This window comes from Argentina silus (genome assembly GCF_951799395.1).
Source record: "Argentina silus genome assembly, chromosome: Y".
Lineage (NCBI taxonomy): Eukaryota > Metazoa > Chordata > Actinopteri > Argentiniformes > Argentinidae > Argentina > Argentina silus.
Window position 1 is genome coordinate 39,226,571 of NC_139654.1, and position 20,639 is coordinate 39,247,209.

The 20,639-nt window shown below is 41.4% G+C and overlaps 1 pseudogene across 1 annotated transcript in view; it reads left to right on the forward strand.

Moving 5' to 3' along the window:
- LOC310824113 (cytochrome P450 3A27-like) overlaps window positions 1-20,289 on the forward strand; it is a 453,840-nt pseudogene extending 433,551 nt beyond the window's left edge. The window contains exons 2-12 of the transcript in view: window positions 12,052-12,145; window positions 12,408-12,460; window positions 14,744-14,843; window positions 14,977-15,090; window positions 15,588-15,676; window positions 15,787-15,928; window positions 16,307-16,384; window positions 16,507-16,582; window positions 16,739-16,899; window positions 19,653-19,872; window positions 20,076-20,289. The product of the transcript in view is annotated as a cytochrome P450 3A27-like (transcript). The remainder of the gene's footprint in view (window positions 1-12,051; window positions 12,146-12,407; window positions 12,461-14,743; window positions 14,844-14,976; window positions 15,091-15,587; window positions 15,677-15,786; window positions 15,929-16,306; window positions 16,385-16,506; window positions 16,583-16,738; window positions 16,900-19,652; window positions 19,873-20,075) is intronic.
- Window positions 20,290-20,639: the final 350 nt, after the last annotated feature.

Consider the following 20,639-nt stretch of genomic DNA (forward strand, 5'->3'; position numbering starts at 1 on the left):
CCATACATACTGAAAAAAGTATGCACTCACTGCAATGTAAGTCGCTTTGGATAAAAGCGGTAGCTAAATTGCATATATTATTATATATTAGTCTAATTTCCCAACATTTCTCGTGATTACGTAGTACCATTAGCCAATTTATCCATCTCCTCTGCCAAAGTCCTGATATCAGTCAGGGCATAGTAAACACCTACAGGAGCTACAACAGAGAGAAGAACATGTTGAATACCTGTAGTGCGAGACAGTTTGAATATTACATCAGTCTTAAGTAAACGTCTAGTGTACTGTCCTTAGATAGCCACAAACAGAAAATAAATTAGACAGCCAAAAAATTAGACAGACACGCAAACACAAAATAAATATAACATTGAGTGCTAAAAACAACGCATTAAATGCAGAGCAGAATAATTAGTGCTATTGACAATTGTCGTTGCTAGGATTGCGTCTTTCTTGTGCCATTTCCCTAGATTCACGTGACCGTACCTGTTTTCAATTAGTGGCATTTTGGTTAATAAAATGGAGAGCACGCTCCGAAGTTAGCTCTGGCTTAGAGTTAGAGTAGTAACATAGAGTAGGCCATTAGAACACAAATCCAATAAGTGTTGTTCAATATGCTTCAGCTGGGTAGTTGAGACCTAGTGACTTTGGAGTCTGCTATTGATGTCTGTCAACATGAAATCTGTCAAGAAATCTGCCCTATTTCACTCTATGAGAAATCCCATAGGAATGATTTTTGTCCTGTGGAGAGATAGAAATAGAAATGTAGTAAAGTGTCTTATTGGTCAATAATGGTCTGTAATGAGAGTTGGTGTCATTACAGATTCACACAAAACAAACTCAAGCAGTAGTCAGTCACCATTTCAAGTCACCCTCAACACCTCCACCCTGATAAAGAAGGCTCACCAGCGTCTCTTCTTCCTGAGGAGACTAAAGAAGGTCCATCTGTCTCCTCAGATCCTGGTGAATTTCTACCGCTGCACCATCGAGAGTATCCTTACCAACTGTGTCACAGTATGGTATGGCAACTGCTTGGCATCGGACCGGAAAGCACTGCAGAGGGTGGTGAAAACTGCCCAACGCATCACCGGTTCCTCACTCCCCTCCATCGAGGCTGTCCAGGGCAAACGATGCTTGCGTAAGGCACGCAGCATCGTCAAGGACATTTCTCACCCCAACCATAGACTTTTCACCCCACTCCCCTCCGGGAGGCGCTACAGGTCTCTCCGCACCCGAACCAGTAGGTTCAGAGGCAGCTTCTTCCCTGCGGCTGTCACCCTACTGAACTTGAACACTGCACCGACCTGACAACCCACTACCCCTGCAACCCCCACCCCCCCCCCCCCCCCCCCCGGACAATTGCACTATTGCACTATTACTCCACTCCCCTCCCCTGCTCTTACTCATACCACTGCTCTTCTGTACATACCTGTCCATACTGTTCATACTGCACATAATGCACATATCCTTATATTTTCTTTAATACACTGCACATACTGTACATACCTGTTTATACGGCATTCCATATTTATATTTATTCTGCTATCTACCTCATGCTACTGTTAATACATATATACTGCTAGACTGCATTACCCATACAGCTCATATGCTGCTACACTGTTCATACTGTAACTATTTATTTATTCTGCTATAATGCTACTGTTACTCATATACTGCTATACTGCACTGCTATATCATACTGCACTACTACTGATCATATATTGCACTACCTGTAAATACTGTTCATTGCACTTTCTGCTATTTTGCACTTCTGGTTAGACGCTAACTGCATTTCGTTGTCTCTGTACTTGTACTCTGCACAATGACAATAAAGTTGAATCTAATCTAATCTAATCTAATCTAAAAGTTATATTTAATAGACTAGGACAGTTCAGATTAAAATACATGTTCATCTGGGTTTAAAGATGAGAGCATAAAACCTCTTCTGATAGAGAGGGACTTCAAAAATGTAATTGGATATAGGGCCATCGCAGATTTTGTCGACAGCCACTCCCATGGCAGTCATTAAAAAACAATTAAAAAAAACATTGGTAATTATGTGAAACACCAAATTTCCTGATTCACGGCTCATTCTGAGAATTGGAATCATATACCAGCTATACACTAACTATGTATAACTTTGGTTTGTAGTCTCACTGAGGTCCAGCTCTCCACCAAGGGCACTGCAGAGGGACACAGCACGCCTCACCTCCCACAGGGACCAGGTACAGGAGCTGCAGGAGGAGGGCTTTGCTGGAGCTGAGGGGAGACAGAGGAGGGAGCGTACATTGTACAATGAGAAATCCTCCTCCCTCCTCCTCATCAGAGATCAGTGTGTCTGTCCTTACCCCAGACGGACTGTGTCTAAGTGGGATGAGCTCTGTGCTGTGTCCCTCTGCTCCTATGCTGACAGGTCCACAAAGGAGGAGCAGGAAAAATCCAGCCTGTGCTGCAGAGCCCTGAGCTGCTCTGCTGCTGCCCCCTGCTGGATGTGTGAGGCAGTGCAGCAGTGGAGGAACCTCAGCAGCAGCCTCCTGTCAACACTGCAGCAAGGGATACAGGGTCAGCTGTACCTGGTGGAAGACCTCGTTGATGAAGATGATGTTGTCCCGCCAGCCGGACAGCGTGCTGCTGTTGGAGTGGCTCTTCTCTGGCTCGGCAGGCCCGTTGGGCTCCCCCTACTCTCCAGTCCTTCTCCTTCCCCTGGAGAATTGCACAACTTTTTTTTATAGATTGGTGTTACAAATTCTTTAGCTGAGTAGTTTTACTGAGTTAATACCTATGTCTGATCTAAATTTCATGTGAATGGCTGCAATGGAAATATGTTGAATTAAACATTTGTTGATGTGTTGAATACTTATTTTCCCGCACTGTATATACACACTCACTGAGCACGTTATTAGGAACACTATACTATACTCGGTAGGGCCTCCCTTTGCTCTGAAAACAGCCTCAATTCTTTGTGGCATTGATTCCACAAGATGTTTATAACATTTCTTTGACATTCTGGTCCATGATGACATGATTGCATCACGCGATTGCTGTAGATTTTTCAGGTGCACTTTCAAGCTGTGAATCTCCCGTTCTACCACATCCCAAAGGTGTTCTATTTGATTCAGATCTGGTGGCTGGGAAGGCCACTGAAGAACACAGAACTCATTGTTATGTTTCTGAAACCAGTTTGAGACGACTTTTGCTTTGCGACATGGTGCATTATCATGCTGGAAGTAGCCATTAGAAGATGGGTAAATTGTGGCCATGAAGGCATGCACATGGTCAGCAACAATACTCAAATAGGCTGTGGCATTCAAGCAATATGATTGATTGGTATTAACAGGCCCAAAGAGTGCCAAATAAACATTCCCCACACCATTACACCACCTCCACCATGAGAATGTGTACAGGTGTTCCTAATAAAGTGTTTGTTGAGTGTATATAATATATATATATATATATATATATATATATATATATATATATATATATATATATATATATATATATATATATATATATATATATATATATATATTTGTATTTATTATACTACAGCATATACTTCATCACTTTCATATTTATTTGTGTCTCTGTGTGTGGTTTACATATGTATGTATATATAGTGTGTGATTTTCTCGAATTGTAGGACATCAGCACTTATTACCGTCTACCTTTTTCTAAAATGTTTGTTAATATATCACAACACTTACGCATGGCCACTTTATTATGGGGGTTTTACGTCCTGTTATCTCTAATTGTCTTATCACTATGCGTATTACTAATTTATTACATGTCCCCAGCATTTTCTTTTTATCTTATACTTGTTATTATCTATTTATATAGGCAGGCCTATATTTGCACTTTCGCCCACGTAGCACTTAATCTCCTAAAGACCATTTGGGAAGACGTGATATGTGCACCCTAAGATATCTAAGTGTCATTTCGATGAGGTCTGTAGCTGAGGCCATAAAGCACAGCAAACAAATAATCATGTGTTTAAATATCCTTGTCGTTTTGAAAAATGACCATTGTCACCTGCACAGGAATGCCATGCGGCCAACATTGAAGAAATGTGCTTCTCGAATCTGTCATTAACACTGTTTTCACACGCTTTTTTCATTGCATTGCCATAATATCAGTTGGTCATTGATGCCTCACGAATAACGACAATGCGTCGAAAATTAAAGAAATGTAAACATGAATTATGTTATTACTGTCGAAGCATCGAAAAGCTGTATGCGTAAAGGCGTCTCACAGTGGCTTGCCTGAAACAAAAACAAAGGAATTTGTAGCGCCCCTTTGCTGGTCTGGGCAATTAATAGGGGTGGCTAACCTGAATTCTTTAAATAAAATGTTATCTCTAACTATTATTGTATTTTTACTTTGTCTGTTCACATTAACACAGTCCCACCAATTACTTGTCTTTTGTTATTTTATTCAAATCAGTCCTCTTTCATTTATATTAAATCCCCAAAATAGAGTACATGAAATGAAATACAATAACTCTTAACATGCACATACAAATATCAAAATGTAAATGGTAAACACTGTAAACCTCAATGAAAAGAAATAAAACCTATTCTAAAGCCGGCAATGATAACTACGACAACAATACCAAAGTCCAGTGCGTTGCAGGCCTGGCGCGTGTAGCTTGAGTGCGTTGTAGCTCACCTAAAATGGTGGCTCCTTCACTCTCACGAGCTAGAAGACAAAAACCAAACTCCCAGTTCCTTAAGCCGGCAGCCGCGCGAAGCTCCTCTCTCGGGAACCGGGGTAGTTCTCTCAAACGGCAGGAATCTTTTGTGCTACTGTCTCTCCCGGTGGCTATCGACGTTTTGAACTCCCGTGTTGGTCGAACACACAGCCCATAAGCCTCCGAAGAAAAACTAGCTCTCTCACTGTAGGCTAGGCTAAGCCAGGTGGTTGACCGTCGGAACGGTTACTCCTCTGCAGAGAAATTGTTCCAAAACAGGTCATACGCCGAACGTAATAACTTATAAGATGCACGGGTTGTGCACTCGCATTATTACCTTGTTCTAAACACAGAAATAAGTGGGCTACCTATTTCCACAATATTAACCAGCACAGCAGCATATTCCATGCGTTCTCTTCGTTCGCCATCCCGAATCTAACTTCTCCTTCTCATCCACCTGACACCTGACCTTCATCTCACTTTTTCATTGGCTCATGAAAATAAACAAAATGCACAAACTTTACATTTGAATCTTTTCTCACAGAAATCAAAAATAAATTCCTTTACAATATTGCCAGCATTGTGAACACAGTATTTAAGAAAACAAAATACATTTTACATCAGGTAAATAATTCAATACATGAACTTAACCCATGAAACTCTATTCAATATCAAACATAGTAATAGTTTTACCCTTTTTAAGTCCTATGTATTCTATTAATGAACTTATTCTATTTATACTATTTATTAGTTCCTATTTATTAATCAAAGAACTTTTAATAGTTAGGCCTAATTTTCCATAGGGCTACAAATTGGAGACACGTGCTTACAGGGGCGTCGAACCGGCGGCTCCCCTTGATGGAGCAAAGTTGTTACATTGACAAAGACAAGCTCCGCGCTCATGGGCAATTTATAGGGGGCAACTGTACTGCGAGTATCTAAGCAGTCGTATTGACTGGATGAAATGCAATGTTTCAAACAGATCTGATGAATTCACCTGCTTTGAAAAAGTGTGCGTCAGGGAGTGCTTTTGACACGAAGCAAAAATCTACAGTCAAGCGTCCTTCAGCAGACAGCCTTGTGTTCTTTAGTCATGAGACTTGTCAAAATGGCAGAAAAAAATGGTCACAAACGAAATATTGTTTCTACACTTAAAATGAACAAAGAAAAAATGAGCTAGCCTGATATAACTCATGTTCATGACGATGCAAATGTAAAGAGATTTCGAACTGTTCTGTTGCACACGTTGTGACTCATTTTATTTTTCTACAAGAATCATTTACCATGACGGGAATCGAACCCGGGCCGCCCTGCGTTAAAAGGCAGATTCCTATCCGCTAGACCAAGACGTGATATGTGCACCCTAAGATATCTAAGTGTCACTTCGATGAGGTCTGTAGCCGAGGCCATAGAGCATACCAAACAAATAATCAGGTGTTTAAATATCCTTGTCGTTTTGAAAAATGACCATTGTCACCTGCACAGGAATGCCATGCGGCCACCATTGAAGAAATGTGCTTCTCAAATCTGTCATTATAGTAAATTTAAAGACAAATACTAGCCTTAGTAATCCCACACCTAGGGGAAAAGGTCACAAGGACACCAGATGGTCCTGGAACATCTCAGAGGGGTGAGATCACTTAGGTGGGGGCTGACTAGGGGGTATGGATGCTTTGAAGTAGAGTGGTATACAGCTGTGTAAACATCATCAGGTGATCTGGGGACAGGATGGATGGGTGATAAACACAGTTGTAAACAGCCAAGACAAAAGGGCTTTAGAAAACAGCCTAGATCAATTGATCTCTACAGTAGACTGATCGGCGCCAAGCCAAAGGGGGCGTAGCCCCGGGATGACGAAATGTAGTTCTTGAATATTATTGGTGTATGTAAACAGGAAGTAGACGTTTGTTGAATGAAGGTTGTTGACCTATGTGAAGTCTATAAAAAGACAGGTAACGGAAGTGAAAAGTGTGTTCAACTTTGCAAACCTGACCCGGCTTTGTTCTCTGTGAATAAAGTCTCTGAATGAATCAACAGCTCTGGTTAACGGTATGTTATTTCAAAATACCATGATTTAAATTCCACTACATCATTAACGACTGTTTTCCACACGCTTTTTTCATTGCATTGCCAGATAATCAATTGGTCATTGATGCGTCACGAATAACGACAATGCGTCGAAAATTAAAGAAATGTAAACATGAATTATGTCATTACTGTCTAAGCATCACAAAGCTGTATGCGTAAAGGCGTCAGGAAGACATTCTCGAGACTGCACCTGTAGTGTGTTCACTGTATGTCCACAGGAGTGTAAAGAGGATCAGGCTGCCCTGATGATGGAGGCAGCAGGACCGGCAGCTTTCGCAGCCTACACCCCACTCCCACAGAGGACATCAAGACGGGCCAGGCACACGAGAGAGAGGGCCAGAATGGCTAAAGAAAGAAAGGAAGAGAAGGAGGGTTGGAGGAGGGAGATGGAGGAGAGAGTGGAAGAGGTGGAGGGAGCCCAAAACCTTCTGCATAAGGTGAAGGAGCACACCGATGCAGAGAAGGAGAGGCTGAAGGAGGAGAGAGAGAGGGTGGACAAGGACAGAGAAATGGTGGACAAGGACAGAGAAATGGTGGAGAGGAAGAGGAAGATAGTCAACCATCTTAAAGATAATATGGAGAGGAAGAGGAAAGTGTTGGATAGAGACACTGAGAAAGTGAATGAATGCAATGCAATACTCAGTCGCATTCAAAAGACGCAGGAAAATAACAAAAAGGATTTGGAGGAGAGGATTGTCCAGTTGGAAATAAAGGCGAAAGAGGTGGAGGAGGTGGAGAAAGTGACAAAGGAGATGGAGGAGACTTTCCAGAGGGAGATGGAAAAAACAAGAAATGAGATGAAGAGGAGAGAGAAGGAGGTGGAGGAGAGAGAGAGGGTGGTGCAGGAGAGAGAGAAGGAGGTAAAGAATAGCGAAGAGAGATTAAAGATGAGTGAGAAGGAGACCGAAACAATGGAGGTGATGAAGAGAAGGGTAGAAGAGGTCGACAGAGAGATGGAGAGAATCCTAGAGGAGAAAGAAATGGAGGTGAAACAAGTGAAAGAGAGGATGGAGGTGATGAAATGGGCAGAGGAGGAGAGACAGAGAGACAGGAGTGAGAAGGAGAAAGAAAAGGATTTTGAATGGATGAGAAAGGAGTTGGAGGCGATGAAGAGAGTAGAGGAGGCCGAGAAAGAGATGGAGAGAATCCTGGAGGAGAAAGAAATGGAGGTGAAACAAGTGAAAGAGAGGATGGAGGTGATGAAATGGGCAGAGGAGGAGAGACAGAGAAACAGGAATGAACAGGGGAAAGAAAAGGATATTGAATGGGTGAAAAAGGAGTTGGAGGCAATGAAGAGAGTAGAAGTGGTCGAGAAAGAGATGGAGAAAATCCTGAAGGAGAAAGAAGATGACATTAAACGCATGAGAGAAGAGATGGATGGGATGATAAATAATATGGTGGAAAGGAGGGAGAGGGAAGTGAAAGAGTTGATGACAAAGATTACAGAAGATGTCGTGAAGAGGATGAAGACAGAAATGGAGAGAGAGAAGGAGAAGACTGAAAAGAAAAGAGTAATGGCGGCGAACCTGGAGTTTGCCAGAGAGAGCATGGAGAGGGCTTTCCATAAAGGGAAACAAAATACAGGTATGCCCTCCATTATCTGCTTACAGTGCATTCTAAGCATGATCCTTTTGGCTTCTCAAATCACCTCAAAATAATTTAGATTTTATCTATACAAATGATAAGACAATTTTTCTCTTACAGATATTTCAACACAGAGACAATTCTGGAAATCCACAACTATCCCAAACTTACTACCACAATAACTACCCTGCATACTACCACTATAACTACACTTGCCGTTTCAATTCTCTTTCATTAAAGTCATATTCAAAGGCAAACTGTGTGTCATGTTTGAAATGCTGTATTTTACAAGTTGCATAGCTGTAAACTATGTTGAGTGATGATGAGTTTAGGAAGAAAAGGTATGTAAAAAATGAATACTCCTGCACACACGATTGTTACCTCTGCTTATTTATTGTGTCGACGTTTCGGTTTATGACCTTTATCAAAACATTTTTATCTGTGAGGTCTGTATTCCTAACACCACAAAAAGACAAAGTGGTGGTGTTTGTGTTTTTTACATTTACAAGTTGAGGAAGAAAAAACATGGCACATGTATGCACATGGGTTAGATTAGAAACAATCTGGGTAAACCTTAATTTGAAGAGGTATGCATGAGGTCTGTTATGTTTTTCTCTATATGCCATAATATTGATTACAATGATCAACATATTTGAACCCTGAAAAGAACCCAAACTGAACAAGTTCCCCATTATAAGTACCTGGGCATTTAGATAGATGATACACTTTTAAAATACATGTTGAAAAAGTGATCAACAGTTTGCGAGTTAGACTTGTACTTGTTTTGTAAAGAAATGTCTTGCTTCACCTTTGATAATAGGAGGAAGATTGTCTTGGCAACGCTCCTCCCTGTCCGTGATTGTGGTGACACAATTTAAAATCACACGACAGCCTCAATTCTTAAACCACTAGACCCGATTTATCACTCTGCTCTGCAGTTCATTTGTAGGCATGTTTTCTGTACCCACCATTGTCTTTTGTATCTGTCTGTGGGTTGGGATTCTTTGACGTTGAGAAGGGCTTATCATTGGATTTCATCTGTATATAAAGCAGTTCTTTTAAAACTCCCATTTTACCTCACATCATTGCTTTTATGGCGACTTATTGGCGATCAAACTTGCAGCTTGTTACTATTTAATGTGCTACAAGTGATTACAGAATTGAGAAGAACTTTTTAGCTGCTGTGCTCCTCAGATATGGAATGATCTTCAGGCTAGACTGAGGTTGGAGCACTTGGTCCCTTACACTTGTACCATCATCTGCTTTTTAGTGGACAATATATGCAATAAATACCTTTTTTACACAAACATCTTGAATCAGAATGGGTCAGCCCTAGCCTCTTACACAAACAGGGTCAGAGTCAATGGGTACAAAACTGGAGCAAACGTGTGTATACCAAGATACTGTACCTCGACTCCTTTCCATTCCAAAAGAAATCTGTCCCTTTCCCTTCACTCAAATGTTGTGGATGACATGTACATAAAGCCACACACTGATGCAGGTGTGATGTTATGAGAGCTTTAGCATTTAGCATTTCCTGTGTCCAGGCGTTCTATTCACTTCTAATAGGACAAATGAAGGTACACTTGCCTCATAAGGCTCATTCTTGTTTCATTTGTCCTATTAGCTCCTACTGACCTCACTTTACACAGACACAGAGGAGGAGAGACTCAAACTCATTAGAAGTTTATTACTGGATCAGTTTACAAAACAAAACAAAACTGCATGGAGCGTACAGTACAGCAGAGCTTGGAGTACCAGACATGAACACACACATCGGAGCTGTCACAGTGGTATACCTTGGATCACACACAGACACACACACACACACACACACACACACACACACACACACACACTCACTCTCTCTCAGGGCAGCATGCGGATAGCTCCATCCAGTTTGATGACCTCTCCATTGATCATGGGGTTCTCAGCCAGTGATGTCACCAGGTGGGCAAACTCTGCAGGGTCTCCCAGGCGCGAGGGGAAGAGCACTTGGCGGGCTAGGAATGAACGCACCTTCTCAGGTAAACCCGCCAGGAGAGGAGTGGAGAACAGACCTAAGGAGAGGGAGAGAGAGGTTGTCTGATATGGAGAAGAAGGGGGTGGGGGGGGAGTGTGTGAAAGAGTGCGTATGTATGTGTGTGTGTTTACTGACTGGGTGCGATGGTGACCACACGAATGTCCATGGGTGCCAGGTCTCGGGCGATTGGTAGAGTCATCCCAACACTACCCCCCTTAGAGGCTGAATACGCAGCCTGACCCACCTACAGAGAGAGAGAGTGAGAGTGAAGGAAGGGGCTGTTGAGACAGTGTTTGTGTGTGTGTGTGTGTGTGTGTGTGTGTGTGTGTGTGTGTGTGTGTGTGTGTGTGTGTGTGTGTGTGTGTGTGTGTGTGCGTGCGTGCGTGCATGGTGCAATAGAGGTCTTGGCGATCTGTTGGTTCTTGTGTGTGATTGGCTGATGGTACTGCAGCATGTTGACCTCTTCCTCACTGCAGGGTCTACTACAGTTGGAGCAGTCAGAGAGCACAGCCTGGGCCCCTGCAACCAAACATACACCCTGAAATATGGTTTGGACAAAGGATCCCAATGTCAAGATAATATTGCTGTAGGGAGGCTACTCTATGACACAATACCATGTGGAAATGTCAATGATTTTCTAAAGATGAGTGGATAGTGGATAGTGGATAGTGGATAGTGGATAGTGCCTGGTGGGGTCGCAGACTTCAGGCAGATTGTTGACCTAATACGAAACATTAGTACTTTATTTGGACATTATATGATACTTTTGAAGCCCTGAAATAGTGGGAGTATGTTTACAAATGTTTTTTTAAAAACCCATTGAATTAAAGTTGAGAATCTCTACTTTGACCCCATAATAATTGTTTGATTTCAAATCCAAGTGTAGAGCTAAAAGAACAGAAAATGCTTCCTCTTTCCAATACTTATGAAGAGCACTGTATTCATGTTAATCAGTTGCTTCATTACTGTAATATGTGATGTTGTTTTGAACTAGTATTTTGAAATTCTGTTTTTAGGAGCCAATGATATAAAACAAGTGCATACATGTAAAGAACATAACACATTTTTAGAGGAGTTCAAATATGTAAAATTCAGTATTACTCGAAAGAAAATATTTGCCCAAAAATATTTGCCCCTTAGTCCTTCTTGAATCAATGGGTCTGCAAACTATTAAAACCCGATAGGGATCAAACAGGCAGCAACTATTAGCAGGATGTTAAGATAAAGGCCGACAATAACATCACTGAGTTTTGCCCTCTGCGCAGGGATCCCCTTTCAATCATTCACTAGCCATGGCTTCAACTTCACCTCTCACATACTCTTTCGCCTGTGTTTCATGATCTGAAACACAGGTGTCATGACGGGATAAAATAATCACTTCAGCAGACGTGTCCGGGGTTACTCAGAAGAAGCGATTGAACCTGTAAAGATGGGTTACCTTCCGTACTTCTCCACCGAGACATGAACTCTCCTTGCCTTACTCATCACTCTGATCGTAGTGTAAGAAGTTTTAATAAAAAATATTATTTGTTAGTTAGTTAGTTGTGATAATACATACAAATGATAGTATTGATAATTACAGTTATCTAACAGTTTCAATGATACCTATGACTTGATCGTTTTGCTTTTGTTTCAAGTCAGATTGTTGATTTATATTTGTTCCGACCAGGTATGGATACTGGCCATATGGAATATTAAAAAAACTAGGCATTCCTGGTCCTAAACCCATCCCTTTCCTCGGGACGATAATGGGATATAAGAAGGTTTGTAGAGATTAAGCCCATAAACAACAACATTGTAGACTCATCCATGATGTGTGTTGTTGTGGTGAAAGCCATGGGAGCTGAATATGAATTGTTTTACCCAGAAAAATGGGCAATAAAGCTTTTGAACGAAAACGAAAAGAGAGGAGTGGGAGCCGGTCTGTAGTGGAAAAGGGCCATCATAGACTAAGCCACAATTCAGGTTTATGACAAGCATTTATGAACTGGCTATTTTTTTGTTTTGTTTTTTTGTTCCCAGGGTGGTTTCACCAATTTTGACACAGAGAGCTTCCAGAAATATGGGAAACTGTGGGGGTGAGTCTGCTAAACTGATCCTGGTTATTGTTAACTATGATGGATATATATATCTCTCAGTGTCTACAGTATACACTCTTAAACCAGGCGGACACTGTGCGATTTTCACAAACACAGACGATCCAACCGACGAAATGGTCTCATACACCAAGACAAATGATCTGTCTTGATGCAAGTACACTGCCCAAGCAACAATTTCATGCTTCCACATTAATAATTTGAATCTGTTATTGAGCGATTTAAGTTTTAAGCTTTTAAGTATTCTGTAGTATGGTCCCAAACACAACTTGTGCGTTGCCAATGTTTGACAACATCCTGGATTCTCATTGGTTGAGGCTCCTATATTGCCTCTGAGCACGTCTCAAACTGCATGAATAAAGAGGAGCCACGACATGTCAGAATTCAAATCGGAAGTGATTGTGTCTTCCGTCCATGTCATTGAAAGGGCAAAAATGTAATTAAAAAAATAAAGAAAAAAAGGGTTCTAAAAGGATTCTTTGGTTGAATAACTCTTATGGGTTCCATTTGCAGTGCCCTGCGTAAGTAATGGGCCAAGCATTTTTTCTTCTTTTGCATTATGCAAATGTCCAAATTAAGCACTCATGTTCAGTATTTGGTCCCCAATCCTTTGTATGCAAAAGTGCAAAAGTCTGTGACCCATTGACCCAACCAGACGCTGGGTATCTTCTCTGGTAATGCTCTGCCAGACCTATATTGCAGCGATTGTTGTTTGTTTTTTTAGGATGTTTTGCCCTCCTCTTCAGCAAATTAAATGCATGTTCTATAGGATTCTATAGGATTCTCTTTTTGGCCCTGAATAATTTCCTAGTTGCTATGGCAGTATGTTTTGGGTCATTGTCCTGCTGTATGGTGAAATGCCATCCAATGAGTTTGGAGCAATTAACTTGTACTTGGACTGACAAGATGTTTCTGAACACTTCTGAATTCATCCTCATCAAAGGAGACAAGTGAGCCAGTTACAGTGGAAGCCATACATGCCCAAGCCATAACACCCCCTCCCCCATATTTCACAGATGATGTGGGATGCTGTGGATATTGGGCAGTTCCTTTTTTTCTCCACACTTTACACTTGCCATCACTCTGGTACATGTTTTTCCAGAACTCTGCAGGCTCTTTTAGGTACTTTTTAGCAAACCGTAACCTGGCCAGCCTGTTTTTGTGGCCAAGTAGTGGTTTGCACCTTGCAGTGTAGCCTCTGTAGTTCTGCTGGTGATGTCTTCTGCGGATGGTAGTCTCTGACTCATATTTTTTTTTTTTTATTATGGTGAGCATTTTTTGGTTATCCACTGGAAGTCTTCCTTGCCATTTGCGATTTCTTAGCTCACCAGTGCTTTCTTTCCTTTTAATGAAGTTCCAAACTGTTGATTTTGGTAGGTTTAAGGTTTTGGCTATGTTTAATTTTTTTCTGATATTTCAGCATCATAATGGCTTCCCTGACTTTCAATAACATCTCTTTGGTCCTCATGTTGACAAGACACCAATAGCAGACTGCACAAATTATGTGATGGAACACACCTGACGAACACACCTGTCAAGCCAATTGTCCCATCACTTTAGTGTAGCCTGAAATAGGGGGATTATGCATAAAAATGTTGTAATTTCTGAATGATAAACCAATATGTACACAAATAACATCAAATAAAAGATGAGAATCTCTACGTTCTCATTTCAACTCCAAAAAGAAGAAAAAATGCTTCACTGTCCCATTACTTTCGCACGGTACTGTATAACCTTCTGTGGAAAAGGGTTCTACATGGAACCCAAAAGGTTTCTTCAAAGGGAGAGTGGAAGAAGAACCCTTTTTGGTTCTAGGTAGCACTTTTTTTCTAAGAGTGCAGGATCTGTGATGGGTCTGTCTGTCTCTATCTACGGTATATTCGCTTGAATGCCACAGCCTATTTGAGTATTGTTGCTGACCATGTGCATCCCTTCATGGCCACAATTGACCCATCTTCTAATGGCTACTTCCAGCATGATAATGCACCATGTCACAAAGCAAAAGTTGTCTTAAACTGGTTTCATGAACATGACAATGAGTTCAGTGTTCTTCAGTGGCCTTCCCAGGATCTGAATCCAATAGAACACCTTTGGGATGTGGTAGAACGGGAGATTCACATCTTGAAAGTGAACCTGAAAAATCTGCAGGAATTGAGTGATGCAATCATGTCATCATGGACCAGAATCTCAAAGGAATGTTTCCAACATCTTGTGGAATCAATGCCACGAAGAATTGAGGCTATCTTTGTTTTTGCTGGTCTGTAGGATCTATGATGGCCGTCAGCCCATCCTGTGTATCATGGACACAGCCATGATCAAAACCATCCTCATCAAGGAATGCAACTCCCTTTTCACTAACAGGAGGGTAATACGCTGAATTGAAGTTGTTGTATGGGGAAAAAAACATAAGGACTCCTTAAATAGATAATATCATTGTTATTATAGCATTATTAATAGTAGGTTAATCTTGCAGTATATAATAATTATTATTTTTCTAGAATATCTATCTCAAAGGGCCTCTGTATGACGCCGTGTTTATCGCTGAGGATGATGCATGGATACGGATCCGCAGTGTCCTGTCTCCCTCCTTCACCAGTGGGCGGATCAAAGAGGTACAGTCCCATCTCTCCTCTCCTTCTTTCATTCATTCCTTTATACAACACAAATAAATGAATGACTAACAACTCTGATGCGCGCGCGTGTGTGTGTGTGTGTGTGTGTGTGTGTGTGTGTGTGTGTGTGTGTGTGTGTGTGTGTGAGAGTGTGTGTGTGATTTGTACTATGTGTATAGTGTGTATTCATTGTTGTTTGTTGTTGTGTGAAGCAGCAACTTTAATTAATTAATCCAAGACAAATTTTCATCCGGGACAATAAAGTATATTTGATCTTATCTTCGATAAATTCAGTGGTCAGATGACAGAGTATAGAATAATAGTTCATCTTTGGAGTCACTTATTCTTTGACATAATGTATCCTGTATGGATGTATATTCTCAGGCTATATAAACATTAAAATAATTCCTGTTTCAAACATGATATTAATATATGTTTTGCACATATTAATCCACGTATCAATCATGATATTTTTCCATGTATCCTTCCCAACTCAGATGTTCGGGATCATGAAGCAGCACTCTGGTAACTTGGTCAGCAATCTGAAGAAGACGGCTGATAACGATGAGCCCATTGAACTAAAGGAGTGAGTATTTATCTCCGAGACGATAAGGTGAATTTGTAATTTCAGTGAACTCCCCCTTTAATTTTGTGGTTGTGGTTCTTGTAGTCAGAGATTGTGTGGTTGTGTTCCAGGTTCTTTGGACCATAGAGTATGGATGTGGTCGTCAGTACTTCATTCAGTGTCGACATCGACTCCCTCCACAACCCCTCCGACCCCTTTGTGACCAACATCAAGAAAATACTCAAGTTTGACATCTTCAGCCCACTGTTCCTCACAGTCGGTACAACTGCCCCCATATAACTATCAGTCATTTTGTGCTTAATAAATGAAGCTATTGATTTCATTGATTAGACTGACATAAACCACACTGCCAATGGTTTGCGCTCTACTCATTTGACAAACACATGGGCCCTGTCCAGAACCAACCTCTAGTTCCTAAATGCTGGACACTTGGAGATCTGAGTGGATTGGATACAGAAGTGTCTAGGGATAGAGCCTAGGAGTTGTTTCTGGACAGGGCTGTGCATTGAATAGGATTGGAGTCACGTATCATGGTATTTCCTGTTCCTGTTTGTAACCGTGGCATTTCCTGTCCGTCCAGCATTCTTCCCCTTCATGGGTCCTGTTATGGCAAACAAGGAGGTATCCCTATTCCCTGCCTCGGTCACAGATTTCTTCTACGCTGTCTTTCAGAAGATCAAGTCCAATCGCGTGGCTAGCACCAGGAAGGTATGTAAATATATCTGATCAAATATACGATCTTCAGCCAGTATTGTGTAATACAATTGTAGAGATTTGGTAGCATCTGGTAGTTCTCATGTGATTTTGATCTGACGTAAGCCTGCTTCCAGAGTCGGGTAGATTTCCTGCAGCTGATGATAGACTCGCAGAAAGACAGCAACTCAAAGGGAGAGGAGCAGAGTAAAGGTGCCTGCCTTAAACACACACACACACACACACACACACACACACACACACACACACACACTGTATACTAGCATCTAACACACACACATACAGTACCTGCCTCAAACACCTATACCTACAAACACACCTACCACCCCATTTCTCCCATCATCATAGGATTGAGTGACCATGAGATCTTGTCCCAGGCAATGATGTTCATCTTTGCTGGCTATGAGACCACCAGTAGCTCTCTGTCCTTCCTGGCCTACAATCTGGCAACCAACCCTCACATTATGACCAAGCTGCAGGAGGAGATAGACACTGTGTTTCCCAACAAGGTAACCCCTCTGCAGACTCCTATATAGTACTATTCATGTGGAACAGGTGATAGTGACAGTGACAGTGTGATAGTGACATGATAGTGACAGTGTTTTAGAGGGTACTGATGAGTGTGTAACCCCTGTGCACTGCAGACTCCTACAGATGGTTAGATAGGTGACAGTATTTTGCAGTGTGCTAATGTGTCTGTAGCATCCCTGTGCAGACTTCTGCCCAGTATTATTCATTTGAAACAGGAAGTAGATAAGTGTTGTTGGAATCTTCAGAATAGTTAAAAGGCCAGTACCTGAGGACCTGAGGGATCTACAGGGTATATACCTTAAAAGCATGTCTGACATGCAGTGGTGTGCATGACCATAGAGTGATTTCTAAACTAATACAATCATAGTAAAAATAAATTATAAAACTAACAGGTAATCAGTGCAGAGACTTGTGTGATATGTGCTCTCCATCTGACTCGTGCTGCTGCATTTTGTATCATTTGCCAAGAGCTTTCTTTGGTCGACCAGACAGGAGAGTGTTACAGTAATCAAGGTTGCTAGTAATACAAGCATGCATTCGTCTCTCAGTGTCAGCCTGGGAGAGGAAAGGTTGCACCTTTACAGCTGTGTTCTGTAAAGGTCCATGTAATATTCAAGCGTTCTAAAAGCTTCCTAACGGTTGTAATGACTATCTTTAATCGGTAGCGATCAGGGAACAAGATCCCTTATAATAAATCCCTTATGAATAAAAACACGCTTTTTAAAATGCAGTGTCCTACCTGACATTCGGTTTGCATATAAACATGTTGTGAGTGCCAGGGGTGTTCTAGGGGAGTGGACTGACCTTTCTCTGGTGGCTGCCTCTCCCAATCGTGTGCGCATGTAGAAACACAACAGCTAATGTCCAACACTGCAAGTTCATTTCGGGGGGATATATTATTATTAGGGAGGATGTTGTTGTTTGGACAACTTCAGACAGAATTTCTCCACGATGGCAGATTTCCGGCAAACTTACTTACTCTTCTTTAAGTGATACAAATATGTTTTAGTCACATTCTTGATATGGGTTTCAAAATTAAGATCTGAGTCAATGGTAACACCTTGTTTTTTTGCCTGGTGCTTAGTGTTACTGTAAGTAGTGTCTTTAAGTGTGCAGACAGTTTGACCAGGACAAGGACAAAGAGCATTTTGGCATCAGCATTAATTAATTAATTCTAAGGTCATTAAGAACCTAGTTAATAACTTAACAACATAGTGCTATCTCAGTGCTATGATCGGCACAAAAGCCAGATTGGAACATGTCAAAGGTACAGTTGGGAAGAAGGAGATTATTTAACAGTTTGAACACCTTTTTTTCAAGAATTATATTTGTTTTGCTTAAAAAGGGAAGGTTGGAGATTGGCCTAAAATCACTAAGGACTGAAGAGTCTAAGTTACTTTTCTTCAGGAGGGGTTTCACCATGGTAGTTTTAGGTGCAGATGAACAGACCCCCACTTTGCTGAGCATTTCTGTATGACCACTGCAAAAGAGTTCATAGTGCTTCCATGTGGTGGAAGGTGGGGTAACAAGTCATCAAACACATCTTCAGGTCTTGCCTGAGTGATCCTCCTCACCTAATATTGGTTCTCTTATCTCAGAAGTATGTTGCAAATTCCTCACATTTGTAGGTGGAGAGCAGATCACCAGGTGTCTTGTGGGCGGGATTTATAAGGCTGTCAATCGTTGAAAAGAGCACTGTTTGAGTTGTTATGATTCATTATCAATTTTGAGAAATGATCCCGTCTGTCTTGGCGTTTTTTTATTGCCTTATTAAAAGCAGAAAGATGCTCTCGAAGAATATCAAGGTGGACCTGCAGTTTTTGTCCGCTCAGACTTTCTGCAAATTCTTTTAAATTTGGCCACAGCCTTTTTCAGTTTGACTGGTGCTACAGAGTCGATAGTTGCCCTTAGTTTGGTGTTGAAGCTGGTTGCTAAATCATTATCACAGGAGGAAGCTGTTGATGGTGTACTATTCATATTCATATTCATCATGAAATTCTCATCTGCTCAGCGACATGGCTAGATAAATAATAGAGTGAAAATATATTTTTCCCCACTTCTAATAGACTGACATGCATTCATGTTTAGCCAGGTTTCAGATAAAAACATTACAGTGCAGCTTTCGCTCTGAGATAAGATCAATAAAGGTTTTGCCAGATAGGGACCTAATATTCAAAAGCACCATGGTAATGTTCTCTGGGCTGTTCGGTGCTGCCCGGCCACAGTTAATGGAATGGATACCAAGTTATTCACATTTGAACCACCTGACAGTTTTCTTGTAGTCTGTCGACTGTGATAGGAAATAATAGACTGTAGCACATTCAGTATTCCAAGCAGTCAATCCACTAAAAGCAGCCCAGTTTAGTGGCATTTTGACTTCTGATTGATCCTTGTGTACATCTATCATTTACATTGTTCAGTGGAATCTAAATGTATTTTCTTCTAACTATCAAGATAACATTATTTAGCGATTTTTTTGTTTATTCATGTATAACAAAAAAGCAAGACACTATTACACACGTACATTGAAAGTAATGGCGTTCTGTATGCGGGTGTCATGAAATTAGGCTATGCAGATTAGAATAAGTATAGTACTGTGTTCATTTCCCCCCCAAAAAACACAAAAAACTAACAGCTCTTCAGATTTGCGACGAAAAAGAGTTAGTTCTGGGCTACGGCTACGTGAACGACCAATCACTAGTGCTCATGTGAGTGTAATATCCCTGTGCAGGCTCCTATCCAGTACGAGGCTCTGATGCAGATGGACTATCTAGACAGCGTGATCAACGAGTCTCTCAGGTTGTACCCCATCGACTTGAAAGAGTCGCCAAGAAATCTGTTGAGATCAGCGGCATCACCATCCCCAAGGGTATGGTCGTCATGATACCCATCTGGACCTTGCACCGTGACCCCGATGTGTGGGAAGACCCAGAGGAGTTCAAACCAGAGAGGTAATGGGCCACATCTTAACCACAACCACAATATCAATCACAACAGCAACGATAAGAGCAGTGTTCCACAAACAACCATAAAACAAACCTAAATGCGACGACCAAACACAAACAGGTTTCTTCAACCATGTATAACCATCATATTACTGTGATTTAATTGATATGTTCTTTAACCCCTCCTCCTCTGAACTCTCCGTGTGTAGGTTCAGTAAGGAGAACAAGGAGAGCATCGACCCATACACCTACATGCCGTTCGGGTTGGGCCCACGGAACTGTATCGGGATGCGATTCACTCTGGTATTGATGAAACTGGCGTTGGTGGAGATTCTACAGAGGTTCAACTTCACCGTCTGCAAAGAGACAGAGGTGAGACAAAATAATGATACAATGATTGTAAATATAATTTTGTACCTATGACTTTGTTGCGTTTCTATATGTAGCAGAGGTGATTTTGGAATCACACTCGCGTGATGAGGTAGCCCTGCCTGAGACATGTAAACTGAAGTGTCGCCCTCAGACCTTGAGGATGTCCTCTTGGCTTAATAGTAGCGTTTGTGTCTTCCACATGGGAGACCCGGGTTTGAACCCCCATACTACAATTCTGTACTTGCGTACTGCATGAGTATGTACTCCCCATTTAATTTCCCAGATTGCATTTTTCAGTACTAGGCGCCAATCATCCTCAGTATAGGCTACCTACTAAATGATGGAAGTGTGAGATTTAAAAAAAAGCTATTTGTATTTCTGCAAAACTCCCTCGAGACTTC